Genomic DNA, 16,994 nt, shown 5'->3' with positions numbered 1-16,994 from the left:
CTGTCATCTCCGCAAAGGCAGAAGCAGGCATGCTTTGTTCACCACTCGCTTCCCAGGACTTAGCACTGAGTAGGCACATAGTAGGTATTTTATAAATCTCGGCTTAATGAAAGTATGAATGAGAAAATGAAGATACATATGGGGAGCCTGTTTCCTTAGTCTGAGAAGAAATTATTCATGTTTATTGTGTCGCATGGAAAATAACATCCTAGTTCCCAATTTTCATATAAAATGCATTTAAAATCTGTTTATGATAGACTATCCTAATAATTGTTAGCATCTAATAGAAATTGTTAATGTATGTGGCTATAAAAGTCTTCTTATGGCCTTTATTAAGCATGCATTTTAGAAGCACTAAATGCTTTAGTTATTTCAATATAAATTAATAGTTACCTGTAAGTCAATCATGATAATAATTCACTTAAAAGGTTATGATGATGAGGTCACAAAGTTAGAGAGAAGTTCAAGTGCATTTAAATGGCAACAGAACAATCCTAATTGTTCTATACTCTTTTCTTTTCAAATTCTTTTTCTGGAGTGTAATTTCATCTCTCAAACAGAATCACGGTACATTTTGAAATCAATATTTCTCCTTTTCAACAACTGCGATAGTTAAAAAGTGCCAAAAAGTAATATTCCTAAATGTATTTCCAATAAAAAGACAAACACCAGCATAAAGCCAGCCTTCAGATCTGCAAGGGAAGGCACTATGTTATCTTTACGAGGGTACAAATTATTGTTATTGCCATATTTTTTATGTGTATGCATATCAAATACTATAAGTGAATTTCATATAAATTAAACACCAAGGTGCCATTCTTTTAACTGTCTATAATTTTAAATTTAGGCAATTGTTTGAATCCGTTATAGCAGAAATACACATGGATTGAGAAGCACCCTTTTGAGAAGGCTTGGTTTCTGAAGGTTATGATTAATCTGTATTAGGGATACATTTTATTTCGAGAGTAAGGTGCAGCAGCATTGATGGAGCTTTTCCATTGAGGGATATTCTGTACGAATGTACACTTCCACGAGCAGGGCTTGTTACGTGGAAGACAAAGTGACTTGCTAAAGCCCAAAGTTAAAAAAAAAAAGTATTTTGTTTCTCCTCGGAACTCTAGCCAGAAAAGTGGATCCACAGGATCTATTTGGAAACTAAATAGGAATAGGTAAGGAGAGGACTTTAATTGGCTTGTCAGTTGTTCTCCTGAGCCTTACTTGGGTGTGTGAAAAATAACGTGTCTGACGATCTGTTCTGAACAGATGGATGCAGAATCCTGGCCACCAACTGTTCACATCCAGGCTCAAGTGAGCTTCCTCCAATGTGGCTGCTTTCCTCAGAGGGGCCTACAGCCTGCCGGAAATGGGCACTCCCAAGCAGCAAGCTACTGACTGCAATTTTACAAGCTCTGCTTATGGAAACTCTTTGGGTAGAAAATCATTAAGCTATCCTTCCTGCTTCCAATCATTGTAGCCAAAAGTTAAGATGCCAGCACCATTCATAATCTCTGGTAGCTGATCTCTGGATGACATTATCATTGCAATAGGAAATAATGGTTCACCACAACAAGTACGTACTGAAACTGCCTTTGGAAACATCTTCCCATTAGACAAGCAACCAAACAAAACTCCTTCAGATGGTTCACATTGATTTTCTTTATGTAATTGTTATTGACTTTAGTCTTCTAATATTATCCTACTTATACTCTTACTTATGAGGGTAGTTAGAAATCAGACTGAAATACGTGATATTTTCTATTATGCATTCTTTGCAGAGAATGCAACCTATGGATTAAACAAATATGCTAAAAAAATCAACGGCAGAACATCTAAATATTGTTCTCTTAGGTTGAATTGTTCTAGATGCATGGTAACGGCCACTCAATATATGCTTGTTAATTAGTGAATTGTTCACAAATCTTTGAACATCTCTTAGCTTCTTTAAGTCTCAATTTGTTTACCTGTTCTCAGTGCTGGCACAGCTCCTAGAACATAGTAGATGCTCCATAATCATTTGCTGAATTGAATTTATGTAATTACCCTAGTTCCGGGAATAACCATATAAGGGTGTATATGTGCATGCATATGGTCTTTGTTAACGAAAAGGCATATCTCTTTTTAAATCCCTAGCAAATTATTTGAATAATATAATCTAGGCAACTGGGTAACTGTCCTATACAGATTGCATGCTCTGCTATAATTGGTTATATTTTCCTTTACATTGGGCATTCTGAAACTGGCAATTTAGCGTGCTTTCTTCCTGATACCCACATTTGAAATAGAAGTTCTTGGTCCCATGAGCAAAACGACTTGAAAATTCTGCAATTGCCTGTTGCTTAAATGTGTCTAGGGAATCTCTACAGTTGAATAAATGCTTTAGAAAATCCACCTACAGTATCAGGCTATGGACCTCCAGAAGCCGTAAATCAGTTCATCGGCGACAGAGAAAAGTGACAGAGTCCTCTGTACTTTGGAATTAGAAAGGGAAACAATGTTTTTGAAGGAACTAAAGGGAGACAGGTGCAGACCAAATGAATTAAGGACTCCAGGGAGCTGTGGAAGATGGTTAAGGAAAATGAGAGGGAAGAATGTGAGAAAAAAATATAAAGAGGAGGCAGTAGAAGAGAGAGTTTTTTTTTTTAAAATGATTAAACAGACTGCCGAATTGCCAAGAGAGAACCAAGCTGAGTTTGCTTTCATGAAATTCCTAGCTATCAACCATCCCTTCCTCCTTGTGTCTTTAAAAAGAGTGAAAAAGAACCAGCGAGCATGAGAGTGAGATGATCATGGTTTTAAATCCTAAGTCCATTTCCATGGCTGTTATGGTTTGTCTATACCCCATTCTGCCAAAATTCTCTTTTCATTAACGAGGAGCTCTTTCCTTAATCCTTGGTTACAGAATTTCCTTAGACTCAAGAGTTTTTCCAGTCACTAGAGAAGTGACTGGCCATATATTTCTTTTTCCTCCTTCCAGAACTCTTGGGTGGGAACTGAGGAGGTATCCTGAAACTCTTTTCCCTCCACAGTTCAGGGGTCGGGTAGTTCTTAAGGAGGAATCTTTCTTTTATTTAGGATATATATACAAATGCACGTATACACACACTTTTGTTTTGTTTTGGAGGAGGGTATGGGTTTTAGGAAGGTTCGTTTACATGTTGGTGGCAAGACACAGGTTTTACAGCCATCCCTTTCCCACTGCTTTTTCAACAGCCCAACACAGAGATGGTTCTGGAAGCAGTTGCTATCCCCCTACAGAGTAGGGTTGTCATCTTTTGTTTCTTTGTTGGCGGTGGGGTGGGGGTGGGAGGTGCGGTGATGGCGAGCGGCAGGGATCCAAATGATTCCTGCCTGAAGCCGAATGCAGTGTTGGAAGAAGGACGAAGGGAATAAACGTGTTCTTGATTCCCCGATTTTTCCCCCCAGAGTGTTCAGCTCGGTATATTTCCTCCCCTCGGTGGTGCGCTGGGCTTACAATGCTCCCTCTTTGCAAATACCTGTATCAAAAGCCAGAAAGATGGGAACACACGGTTCTGAGATCTCCCCCTGGCGTCACCCCGTACTACCTCTCTTTAGGAAGCCTAATCCAGTCCCCCTGCTCAGGAGCGCAGAGACCATCCAGCCCGGAAGCCGTCCTTGCGCAGCTGCCACCACCCGGAGAGGAGAACAGCTGGAAGCTTTGGTGCGCGCCCATCGCGCCGGGAGCAACTCTTCCCGGTAATTAGCGTCAGCCAAGGCTCCAAATGTGCCTTATTGCAACCCCTAGCGGGCTCTCAACTCGGCAATAGCTTCTCGCTTTCCTGTCCCTGCTCTTGCGGAGAAAAATTACAAACGTGCGTGCACACATACACATTCACACACGCCCTTCTTTCTTCACTCAAGAAAACCATTTTTTCTCCCAAAGAAGGTTCGACTCTTCGCGCTTTCTTTTCTTTACCTAGAGGTTAGCAGTCCCTTCGAACACACGTGGGGCTCTCTTTGCTGCTCTGCGCGCCCCCTACCTGCCCACGGCGGGGGTGGCGCTGGGGGGAAGGGGTCCGGGACTACGCTAGAGTCCTGTTTCTCCAGTTGGTGCAGCTCCCCTGGCTCGACACTTGGTATCTCCCACGATCTTGCTCTCGCCGGGAAGCCGAGAAGGAGAAGGCGACTGTGGGCGTCGCCGCCGCACTTCCCGGAACCGGAGCCAAACTCCAATTGGGAGCCAACGCCTCCCCCTTTAGACTCACATCTGGCCCAGCCGTGCAGGTGTTGGCGGCTGGAGAGTTCCTCCACGCGAGGCGCCCCAAGTCCTGAGCATGCCCAGTAGGACTCCTAAGGCTCCCGAAGCGAGTTTCTGGGCAGACCGATTCCGCTTTTCCGCTTTTTCGAAGAAGCTGAAGAGGGTGGGAATGGAGGGATTCAGGGCTTGGGGCAGCGCGCTGGGTTCGCCCGGGTACGTGCCCTCGTGCCCGGCTGGGTGAGGGGCGGAGCTGGTTGGGGAGCCCAGGGATCAGGGCGGCCGGGCAGGAGCTGGAGCACTGGGCCCACCTCTACGGGGACATTGTCAATGCTGACTTGACGCGTCGCCAGGAGGCCAAGCGTGGCCGGCCTTGGCGCGCTGGGGTCACACTGTCAGTGGGAGGCAGTCAGGAGTGCCCTCATACAGACAAACGCATGAAAGCTTTCGGGTCACTTACTGCACTTACAGGCTTGGCTTTTCTGGAAGGTGGGGGAGAGGGGGAAAGAAGGAACCCAAACAATTTCTCTCTCTCCCTAGCTTTTTTCCTTTTTTGCCAAGTTATATTGGCAAGAGACTTCGTATTCTTTCTAAGTCCTGAGGCTTTACACACTGTAGCAGTGATCGCGCTCCTTTCTGTGTGTATGTGTGTGTGGTGTGTGCACGCGCGTTTGTGTATGTCGTGACTATGAAACACTGTCCCAGGTTGATCTTGGGGATGACAAACACTCCTCTGAACCCTCCACCCTACCTAACCCTCAGAAAAATAATAAAAGCTGATCTTGAGAGTCCCCGGCCGGGAACTCATTGTGATACGAAATCTAAATTTTGTTTATCTCTATTTTTTCCACTGCTCCCATCTCCAGCTTCCTCCTTCCCTCTCTTCACCCTCTAACACCCTGATCTTTCTCATCTCGACTTCCCTTCCTCTGCCCGCTACCTGCTCCCTCAGCCCTCCTCCTCGTTCTGCTCCTCCTCGCTCCCCCCCCGTCTCAGCTGCGGCTAAAACCTGGAGTCTTGGAGAAAGGGGAAAAAAAAAACCCTCGGCTGTGGAGCTGTCAAACCGGGCATGCTCAGTAGACAGGGCAGGTTTTTTGGTCTCGAGTAGCGGAGAAACATTTTTTGCACCACCGCAACCAGCCTTAGAGCGCGGCGGCGGCGGCCACGGCAACATCAGCACAGCCCTTAGCCGTGCAGACGCCCCGCACCCAGGAGCGCGGCGGGCTCCGGCTTAGCCCGGAGTTCACCTCCGAGTGCCCCGGGGGCTGAGCTCACCCCTTCTGCTCGCACACACACGCACACTCTCTCTTTCACGGATACACACGCGTATATACACTCGCACACACATACGGCCCCGGGCACAAGCACCCTTCAGGCAGCGATCGTCCGCTGGCGCGATAGTAGCCAGGTTCGGTCCCTGCGCCCGGCGGCTGCCGGCTGAGAACACCGCCGCCGCCAACCGGAGGAGAGCGATGCAGGGGCCCGAGCGGCGGCTCGAACAGTAATGTGGATTTACAGTCGTTTCCCGCAGGAACCGGCTGAGACGCCTGAAGTCCCGGTCACGGGCAGCGCCCGGCGGGGCTGAGCACCTGGCGAAGGGGCGGGGGACCGCACCTGGGGACGCCACCGAAACTTGAGCCTGGACTAGGTAGGTGCGTTTCTCCTGGCCCCCACCTCCTTCCCTTTGGCTCTTGGACCCCCAACCCCCACCTCCCACCCCAAGGACTCTGGGCGAACTTCGCCCGGAGGTTGCAGGCGGCGGATGGCGGCTCCGGGCTGTGAGCGGCAGGCTGTGTCCGCTCTGGGAGTCCTGCCGGAGGCGGCAGAACCTCCGCTGCTTCCTTCTGCCTTTGCCTGGCCCGGGGCTCTGGACCAACCGGGGGAGACGGGAGGTCGGCCTCGTTGGTAGTTCAAGCTTCCAGCGGGCTCTGGGGGCGCTGCCCTTCTCGGGCTTGCTGAGCTTCTCGGGCGACACTTTGGCAACCAACTCCTCAGGTTCTGAAAGGGGGACCCACGCCTCGGCTCTCGCGCAGAGCCCCGGCACTCTAACAAGTGGACCTGGAGGCTGCGCGGGCGGAGGGGTCAGTCGGAGAAGAGACAAGGGGCCCTCTCCTCCCGAATCCCTCCAACCTAGAGGTTCAGCCACTCGGGTCCCGCTGCTGCCATCTCGAGAGAAGATACCCAGGGGCTAGGACGCACTTGAGTACCTGTTTGCTTCTGAATTTCTGTTTGAATCTTACTCGGGGAGCCGAGGTTCCTGGGGGAACTCCAGGACTTCCTTCTAACCTACGCCGTCTGGGGCCCCACCCGATGCATCCTCCCTATACCCCAATCTTCGTCAAAACAGACAGTCATTACACAGCAGTCAGTGTTCTGGGAGCCGTCGGTGTTGGCTTTAACCATGCGCTCAGCTGCGCGGGTTTGTGTGTTTTCGCATTTCACCCTGAGACGTGGTTCCGGGAATCTAGCAACAGCCAGCACATCTGCCAAGTGCCAAGTACCCTCTAGGCATGCCTGTGGAAATGTAACCTCACTTTCTTCCACTCCACAACTGGCAGATTGCCAATTCAGTTTTAGGATGCTTTTCCTAGAGGTGGAGAAGGGGAGACTGTTAGCACGACTTGGTGTGTGGATGTGTTTGCAATCAGGAGTGTATTTAAACATTTCTGCAAACCCAGTGCAGCCGGTTGTTTACAACTGCGGAGACAGACGATCTCACTCCACTAGTAGATGTCGTCTCGACATCTATTTCGCCACCGGGAGAGTAGCGGCGGGGGCGGGGGCTGGTTTTCGGCTCGTGCTCGCCGTCGGCAGCTTCGGGTTTAGCAGATCTGCATCACTGCTACTGGCGATATGCTGATATGGGTAAAAAAAACTCTACATCTTCAATATGAAGCAGTTGGTCAGGAGACGCCCTGAACTTTCCCGTTTTTTCCTGGGATATTAATCTAGAGGTGTATTCGAGGTGGCCCAAAGAAATACAAAAAGAAGTTGCTGGTTCCATAGAAGGGAAATTAGTAGCCATTCAGTTTTAGAAACCAAAAGGAAACGAAACGCCCCAGTGGACTCTAATAAGTACTGTTAGGTTAGCACTTAATTGATCGTGTTTGTGGTAAGTAAGGGTCATAGATAGCTTCCTTGAATTTTAGATTGTTGTTCTATGATTATAATTAATAAACCAGGTACACTAGGCTATGAGAATCAATTGCTACTCTTAACCTCTTTGGTGAAGACATTGCAAATGTCTGCTCTATTATTTTATTTTGGCTGAAATATCCTGGTCCATCTTAGTCCCAAGACTTCTGATTTGGAGCATAGGTTACTCCGGTGCTGCCAAGAAAGAGTGCGGTCTAGGAAGGAAAGGCTTTTTTTTTTTTTTTTTTTTTTTTTATTAAAAGGAGATCCACAGCTCTACATTCTGCTCCATGATTGCCCAGCATCTGCTTGCTTGCTCACCACCCTCCTTGCTCTTCATATCTGCAATATGGGGAAAAATGAATTTTCATAAGGCATCGTATTACCCTTAAAGTAAAGAACTGAAAAAGCAGAATCCCAGTTTTGCCATTTTTGTCCAAGTTCATAAGAGTTTTTTTGTGATGTGTTAAATAATTTACTATTGCAAAGTTTTTTTAAAGGGTAGTTAAAAAAGCTTTCAAGTACTTATGCCAAAGTAATGTTGTAACCTTTTAATGATAATAAAAGAAAGTTGCAAGATGCATTTGAAAAGGGGTTCAGGTAATTTTTAAAATGAATCCATGCTCTAAATGTTATTTAAAATTTTTCAGATTGTCCCCCAGAATGTTTTTGAAAAACAGGTGTTTCTGGAAAACAACTCTATGAAGAAATGTTAATATTTGCGTAATAAAACGAATAGAGTCTAGTTCCTAGAACAGTGACACATAGTAGAAAATGAATATTTTTTGAATAAATGAATTAGTGTTTACCATTAGTTCTAGGTCCCAATTATAAATTAAGAACAGTCATGCCATTTGACAAAATCTACAGTGGGGCTGACGGAAACAATGCTTTGTAGAATCATTGTGCTGTAAGGATGATTGAGATTCCAAATATTCAAACATACAGGTGTGTTAAAAAGTAAAATCAGATTATATGTAATCACTGTCTCATTCAAGGGCCTAATTCAAATTCTGAATACCCTAAAGGTCTCAGCGTTTCAATTCAGCTGTCATACGTGTAAATAACGCTAACATGACCGTCGTTTCCCTTATAGTCATTGTACCTTTCTGATGGCTTTAATACAAAGATTCTTGCAAGAAGCGAAACAGTCCAACATTTACGTTTATTCTGTAGAATATTACTTTAAATTGTCCAACTGCAAAATATTCTTTTGATATGTTGCCTTTGAAAACAGAAAGCTTAGTGGAAATTTATTTTCCGTGACATCCTAAAAAACTTGGAAGTGGTAAGAAGGTTCGGTGTTAATTAACGTAATTTTTGTTTTCCATTCTATGTTAGGGACGGCAATTAGAATCCATGAATTTTTACTTGAAGCTTGCTTTTCTGGAAAGTCCATCAGTTTCAGTTTTAAGTATAGTTGTCGAGTGCTCTTTATCGATTATGGTTAATAAATTCCCTAAGGTTTCCCAAACAAGTGATTTATTTATTTATTTACTTGCTTAGTGACTGACCTGAGGTCAAAAGAAGACCAGTACAAATTTTCTTATAGTACTCACATATTTGTTCTCTCTCATTCTCTTTCTCTCTCAAACACACATACACACACACACACACACACACACACTTAGAAGCAATCTCATGAGAATGCCATGCATTGGATATAAGACATATAGGATAATTTTATTAAAATTATATATATCTCTTTAAATTCCTGTCAGTTTACCCTCAAAAGTAGTAATCCGTGCATACTTTTTAAAAAAGAAGCAGCTTTCCATCATTTGCCATTTGGAAGAAAGGTTTGAACTGGATTACTAGCACAGCTACAGGCAGATTAAATGATGAAAAATATTGTAAGAGATAATATTTAGCCATTCTGATGAACAGCATATATCCGTAGCTGGAAATGTAGCTGCTGATTATAAAAAATTAAAAGGAATCAAATTTCAGAACTGTTCCCATACACAATAACTGCTTTAAATCATCTGCAAATTGAGTGTTAGATTAAATCACTATTTTGAATGGAGATTACTGTTATTTTTCCTTTCCCTAAAAGGTAAAACATTCTGTATCCTGGCTCAATATATTATTTCTATTCCTTTCTGTTTTCCATTGATTTTTTAGAACTGAGGAAAGTAAATATCAAATAGAACCAGCTAGAATCATGCTTAGTTTGAGCAGGTGCATGCTATAAAAGGTTTCATGCAGCTTTTGATGATTTCTAACGACCTTGATGGTCCAACCATAGGTGTCTCTTCAGTATGTGGTACTCTGTTATGACAATTTATATAATGTATAGAGATTTGGTAGTTTGCTAGAAGTACTATGATGCAATTTAGCAAGACCAACGAAATTGCTTGCATCCGGAACCCATGGAAAATAGGGCTGAGGAAATTGGAATATGATGGCCTTAACTGAAAATTATTGTATAAAAATATTTATATCTATTTCACTGCTCACATTTCTCCGTATGATCAAAGCAAACTGGGTTTAATTGGAGATAGTAAATATTTTTACAGTTGGTCTTGGATCTCTAATATTTCAAAAATAATAATTTAGAGTCTGATAAACAAAGCCTGTTAAATTCTTACGTAACTTAAGGACTCATTTCTAGACCTGGAAGTAAAATCTTGGATAATTTACAACTTAAAAAAAAATTCTGACTTTTACTTCCTGTCCAAGCCTCCACTTTAGGTAAACAATAGCATATGGTGAAACATGCATATATGCCAACTAACCACTACCTCTTGGATGATGTTTTCAATGTGATGTAATGATTCTGAAATATTGGGTTCTCCATTCCCACCCTATTCTAACTGTATGAGTGGAGAAGTTAGTTGGAAAATGGACACAGGAAAGTGTGTTAAATGATCTCTTTTTATGTCAGTGGATCACCCCCTGTGATGCTCTTACTTGGAGCCTCCATACCTGTGTTTATGGTAGGTATGTGCCAAGATTAATATTTTTTTCTGGGTATTTATGAGAGGTCTCTGTGGCTGTATCTAGATGACACCCAAAAATGTGAGTGAAAAGTTCTGTCAACCATCCAGCTGTTTGGGGTGATGCAAACAAACATCTAGTTGGTTGAGAGAATTTTTTACTTAGTCTCTGGGTGTTTTGGAGTCATTTAACAGGCTGATGAATTTTAATATCTATGTCAAAAAAGAAAGAAAAAATAAAGTGAAACACTCTGAAATACATGTAGGGTACCTTAAACCCTCTTGGGTTACTAGAAAATACATAATGAACCAAATGGCATCCTGAATCTCCAGCTTCCTATGAAATGTTTAAGGAGATGTTGCTTGCATCCCTCAGCATTACAAAAACAGAAACACACTGGCCTTTTCAAAAAGCCAGGAAATTAAAAAGTTTAACTTCAATTCTACCTCCCCCCTCCGCCCCCGGTACTGATTCATCGGTTTAAAGATTCAACTTAAAGAGTTTGATGTGTTGCCTTCGTGCAATTTCCTGCACCTCATTTTCCACCGATTCTTCTACTGCCATGGAAACTAGACGGGACAGACAGCTGGGAGTCACTAATTCAGGATGGGAACCTGCTTGTTAATTTAATTTCATGCCAGCCTCTTGGTCCCTGAAAGTAACTGTAAAAGACTGGGGAATTGAAGTTGCAAGCAATAAATGCATAAGCAGAACAAAAATCAGTGCCATCTCTGTCATTTTCCTGAAGATCTTACTGCAACCCTCTTTGTCCCTGCTCAAGCAGTTCCTTAAAAATCATCATAGAAAGAGGTTTGATTTGTGCATTCCTATTGGTATTTATGTATGCTCCAGAGCATTTTTGTTCTGTGAGGACATTCACAGCTGTAAAATAGTTTCATAATAGCTATTACATTGAAAAAATATGTTCTTTCAAATTATGATTTTGTAGACTTTGAAGAGGCCTAGTTAGCAATCACAGTAAAGTTAAATATAAATGATGCTTGAATTTTCTGTAGGATTTGTTATTTTTCCTTTTCAAATACAAAAACAATTTTATTAAAATATCTATGCCCCACTTTTCTTTTAGAGAGACCAAATGGATTTGAATGCATATATTTGAAATCTGTAAAACACTCATTTTACCCATCACCGTAAAGCAAACTGATTGTTTTAAATTGACTAAGTTTTCAGTTGATAAGTAGTCAACAATGAGGAAATTGCCTTTTAATGTTTCTCATATTCTGTTGTAACACTTTTGTGGCTGATTATGACTTACAAAATTGAATTTTGGAATCAGAAACTATAATATGAACTGAATTGCAATCCGTGTTAAGCCTTTTGCAATATTATCAGCTCTGCGTGCTGATAAACTAATATTCTTTTGCTGTGAATTTATCGCTGGAAACAAATTTCTATATTACAGCTAAGAAAGAGTGATTCCCAAAAAGGATACTGGTAATGAAAAAAATAATGGAGATCTAAATCTGTATTTATATTTATATGTCACAAGGTATTTTTCTTTTTTAAAGTGACTAGAATTAAAAAAAATAAATATCCCAGACAGAATTAATAATGATTGAATGAAGTAGTGATTTAAATGTTTAGGAAAAATAACGTTTTCATTTTTACATTTTAGGGAATATTGAGGATATCAGTATCCACTTGTTGGGTATTGAATTGCATGTATTTTGTCAATTCGTTTGTTTTTGTTACTTGATCTATATCTGTGTGATACCAAAATATCTGAGTTAATCATCATTGTTGAACATGTAGATTTTGCAGTACCTATCTGTGTCATACCTTCCGTGTCATGTTGATTTCTTCTAACCTTTCATCAGATGCTTGGCATTTGGATGTAAAATGAAAAAAAATCAGTCAGTCATTTGGATGTTTCCAAATATCCAGTCAGTGAATTTTGACTGTTCATCCAAATGATGTTCTAGAGCTGTAGCCTCAGTTTCCCTTTTGAAATTACTATATATTTACTTTTCAATTGTTTTCCTCTTAATGAAAGATATTGTAAATATTCAGAATGGTGATGCAGATATGTGTGTGTGAGTGTGTGTCTGTGTGTCTTTGTAACTTTCAGTAGAATCCTTATGGGTTATATCAAAGGAAATCCATTTTCATTTTAATGTTTGGAATCACAGTTTAGTGTTTTTTAGCTGCCTATATGAATGACAGTTTTTTAAGCAGCCAAAATAAAAATACACTGCTGTCAGTGCATACTTCAGGGAAAATCTGATCACTGGCTGAGGTCAAGGAGAAAATTTCCCAGTTGCATGTTTTTGCATAATTGGTGGATTCTAAGTGTTTATATTACTTCTAATGCCTCTATCTGCTTTAGACACCTGTCAAAGAGAAGGTGCCAGGTTAGATGGACAATTGGTTTATTAGATATTGCCATCCCTGTGTCCCAGCTGTATATAGGCATTTTAAGAAAACTCTTCAGTTGTTCAGAGAAATTAGAAAAAGATACTGCAGATGCTCTATCTCAATAATGCAGGTTTTTTCAGGTACATTTAAAATTAAATGTCCTAAGAGATGATTAATTCAGGAAAGTTATTGATAATGAACTCATCATATGCTACACATCCTTTGCACCTATGATGATGCCTTATTAAAGGTGTCTCAATCTTGCTAATTACCACCTGTGTTTAAATATAGAGGTGTATAAATACACTACAACCACACAGTGACTGGAAGCCTTCTACACCTGAAATGTTCCTAGCTAACTTAGTTCCTAGCAGCAAAATGTTTCTGATCAACATTTTGAATTTATACTCTGCTCATTGCCCCCTTTAGCATTAATGATTTTCTTTTTTTAAAGCTGTTCTGCTTAATTGCTAGCATTTCAGTTGATATTGATGTGTGATCTCCTGCTCTGTTAACTAGCCCAAAAATATGTTTGTGTTTGTCTGTGTGGGGATGGAATATTTTTCTAAAAGAATATTTAATAAAAGGTATATGTACATTTTTGACATGGATTTTGCAAGCATCATTTACAGAAACATACAAGCACGTCACCTGTCTGCTTACTCTATGCTTGAAATGAATATATATTTTTCTGGTTGTGACTCATTCTTTGTTTAGAGCTTTAAGCAATGTAGGGAAGCATTGATAGAATTGCTATGCAAGTCAAATAAGAAATTCTTTTTGGAAAGGTAGTATTAATTTCATTAATGAGATCTAGCGTGCTTCCTTCCTTCCTTTCTCTTTTTCTTTCTTTCAACTATTTCCAAGAGTTGAGGCACTATATAGGTTTATGAGAAAGGAAGCTCTGAGACATTCACTAAAGTATTGGGAGAGATTAATCTTTACATTCTTTTTCTAAATCTCATCAATTCTTTGTGCATATCCTAGAGAATTATAAGTATAATGTGAAATATTATTCCTTATATTGTTTTTGGCTCTTACAATCTGTCAGTTATCTTGAGCAGGAGCCCAAATAGCATACTGATTTCTTGGATTGGTACTACTTATTACAGATTTACTCTGTGCATGTATCCATACATTGTTAGTGCATTTGTGATTTATCTTTCATGTTTAGTCTAATAAAATGTCAACACTTAGGTGTGACACCATTTATTTTTGGTTTCAAATCCGTGAAGTGTTAACACAAGGGTGCTACATTTTTTTCATTGTTTTGTTCTTTTTCCCTATTTGAGTTATTGCCTTGATGAAACATTGGACAACTTGTGAAAGTGAGGTAATTTTAATGTAAACAATTAGAATTCAGTGCAAGGGAAATATTTTAAGGGTAATTTAACACAGAATAGGGAAAATTTTAACAATATATTTCTGTAAAACATAGAATAAAACATGTTTAAGAAAATGTGTAAAACAGCAATAGACATAATGAGACAACACTAGTCTCAGACATTTAGCAAAATACTTGGGACTGCTTTGTTGTTGAAAAGGCAGAAAAAGAATCAATGTTTACACAGAGCTCTGGGACAGTGGGTCTTGAAGCCTCAAGTATTTTTCGCAACGACTCTCCAGATCGCATGGACTGGCCTTTTTTTTTTTTTTTTTTTTTTTATTGCTGAAGACTTCAGTATTATCATAGTTCCTCTGTGATTACAAAAATAGTTTTACCGTGGCCTACATGGCCCTACATGATTTGGTCCCTTACTGTTTATTGAGCCTTATGTCTTACCATTTTCCCTACCAAACCTTGCTCATAACATTCTAGCCACACTGCCCTCCATTTCGTTCCTTAAACATGCTGCGTAGTTTTGTCTCTCAGGGCCTTTGCACTTACTATTTCCTCTGCCTGAAATGAATTCTCTCCAAGGTTTCTATAGGCTTACTTTCCCACTTCGTTTAGATCTTTGATCAAATATTCCTCAATCATAGAGGGCTTCCCTGATCATTCTATGTAGTGAGTCTTATCATGATTTTTCATTTTCTGTGCCTTGATCCACTTCCATTTTCCCTCTCATTCACTCATCACTACCTGTGATTTTTGTTTATTTGTAATTTATCAAATCTACTAGCATATTAGCTCCATGAGGGCATGGGCTTTGTATCTGTTTTGTTCACTACTGCATCCATATCCCCTAGCACAATGCCTGGTACATAGTAGGTGTTTAATAAGTATTGATTGAATAAATGAATGAATAATAAGGACGTGATGAAATTTTAGTTGGTATAGATTTGGCAGTTTGCAGCAAAAGCCTTAAAAATGTTCATACCATTTGACCTAGTAATTCTACTTCTGGGAATTTGTTATAAAGAAATAGTGTGAAGTGCAGAAAAAGCTTTATTTGCAAAGATTTTCACCAAGCATTATTTGTATTAGCGCAAGAAATGAAGGAACTTGAATGTTCAACAAGGGAATTGTTAAGTGATTCATGGTACATCTAGACAAAGTAATATATTATGGCCATTAAAGATGATGTTTACAAATGTTTTATGATAAAAGGAAAACATTTATGTTATACTATTCCATGATAAAGCAGGATACAAAACTATATATACCCAATATATAAGAAAGAAAAAAAAGCCTGGAAAAAGATGCACAAAAGTGCTAGAAATGATGATCTTTGTTTGAGGGAGGTAGTTTATGGGTTATTTTTTTCCTTTACACATTCTGTGTTTTCCAGATTTTCTATAATAAGTCTGTATAACTTTCAGTACAGAAAAAATACATTTACAAAACAAAGAGGAAAAAACTGCAAAAAAGTGAACATTGCCACGTTCAAAGTGAGGTTTAGGTAATAAAGAACAAGGAGGATAAACCTATTCTCTTTGAGAGATGGTGCTGGAGGGAGAGAAATATACCAATTGTAACTGGGGCCCACTGTTCCCTGGCTGCTTTGTTTTATAGAAGTCTACAGACGGGGAAAATAATTGGGATCCACTGACCCAATCCAATCTTCACTCATTGGAGAGCCAAAGAGGGTCGAGTTTATTCTGTCAGGATTTGGACAGGATGTTCAAGGGACATTAGGCAAGTTAAGCCTTCTTCATATTGCTGTGGAAAGCACTAGCAATTTGCTTCATGTAAAACAGAAGTGATTACTCACTATATTTCTTCATGTCATGTAGTAAAAACAATTAGGTGAAGTTAGACTATAGATTACTTGGCTATTCAGCCACAGTCACCTCTAATGGAAAAGAAGAAAAATAGCATTGACAAGTTTTGGCAGGTCTCATCATTAGAAATGCCCATATTGCCAGAAAAAAGCAGCTGCAGCCAATAATGTAAACCTAGAAGTTCTCTAGGCCCTGAGGAAGAGAGTGACAATATAGAGTGTTGCAGCATTAATTGTCTGAAAGCACTGATCATTGTAATGGGGAAACTGTCTTTGTTATTAACACAATTATTTTCTACAAGGTCTTTGAATAAAAGTCCTGTTAGAAAAATAGCATTAGGGGTTTCAAAACATGTTTAGCAGTATGTAAAGATATACTCATTAGTAAAATAAAGTGATCTATATGAAGCCCAAAGTCCCCTGAAATATTGTTAATATAAGTATTATAGTTATAATTAGCATATAATTGAGATATTATTGAAAAACAAGTGCAAACATCTCACTTCCTAAACGAATAGAAATTATACTTATCTAAGAAAGATATCTGTCCATACACACATATATGCATGTTCATATATATGTGTGTGTTTTTTGAACCAGACTTTTAGACCCTTCTGCTCTCTTCCAATTTATGCATTTGATCTGCAATAGCCAATCGCAAATGTAATTTCATTTTCAGAAGCTGAGAACTGAAGGATGTAGAATATTATTTTCTATAAGGACCAAACAAGAGACAGTGGCACTAATTTAAGTCCAGGTTAGATGATCTCTTAATGAGCTGTTCACATTTGGATATTGGACTCTGCTTGCAGGCTCTACCCTCTCTCTAAAACCAATAGTCAGTTCTGTGAGATGCATTTCTAACATTTGTAGCTCCTACTGTTTTTGCTTCTGGTATGCGTTATTTGGTTGCATTCAAAGATGGTCCTGTCAAACATTCTAACTTGTTTTTTTCTTAGAGAGTAGCCAGACTACATGCAGTATTAAGACAGTTAACAGTCTCATTTTTGGAAATTAATTCTTGAGTCGAATAAAGAGATAAAAGTTAAGGGAAGTGGTACATGTTGGGAACTGGCAAGTGATTGCAGGTAACCTGGAGTATCTTATATAGATCAATGTATGAACTGGCCTTCTCTTATCATAAATGGGGAGATAGACTCCTAAAG

The 16,994-nt window shown here is 40.2% G+C and overlaps 1 protein-coding gene across 2 annotated transcripts in view; it reads left to right on the top strand.

Annotated features, from left to right (window-relative positions):
* The first annotated feature begins 5,270 nt into the window (after nt 1-5,270).
* TENM1 (teneurin transmembrane protein 1) overlaps nt 5,271-16,994 on the top strand; it is a 735,430-nt gene continuing 723,706 nt past the window's right edge. For both annotated transcript variants that reach the window (XM_070604355.1, XM_070604354.1), the window contains exon 1: nt 5,271-5,861. The gene's annotated coding sequence lies outside the window, so the exon portion shown is untranslated. The remainder of the gene's footprint in view (nt 5,862-16,994) is intronic.

Source organism: Equus przewalskii, chromosome X, assembly GCF_037783145.1.
Source record: "Equus przewalskii isolate Varuska chromosome X, EquPr2, whole genome shotgun sequence".
Taxonomy (NCBI): domain Eukaryota; kingdom Metazoa; phylum Chordata; class Mammalia; order Perissodactyla; family Equidae; genus Equus; species Equus przewalskii.
The sequence above is the reverse complement of the archived record's forward strand: the minus strand, read 5'-3'. Positions and strand labels throughout refer to the sequence as shown.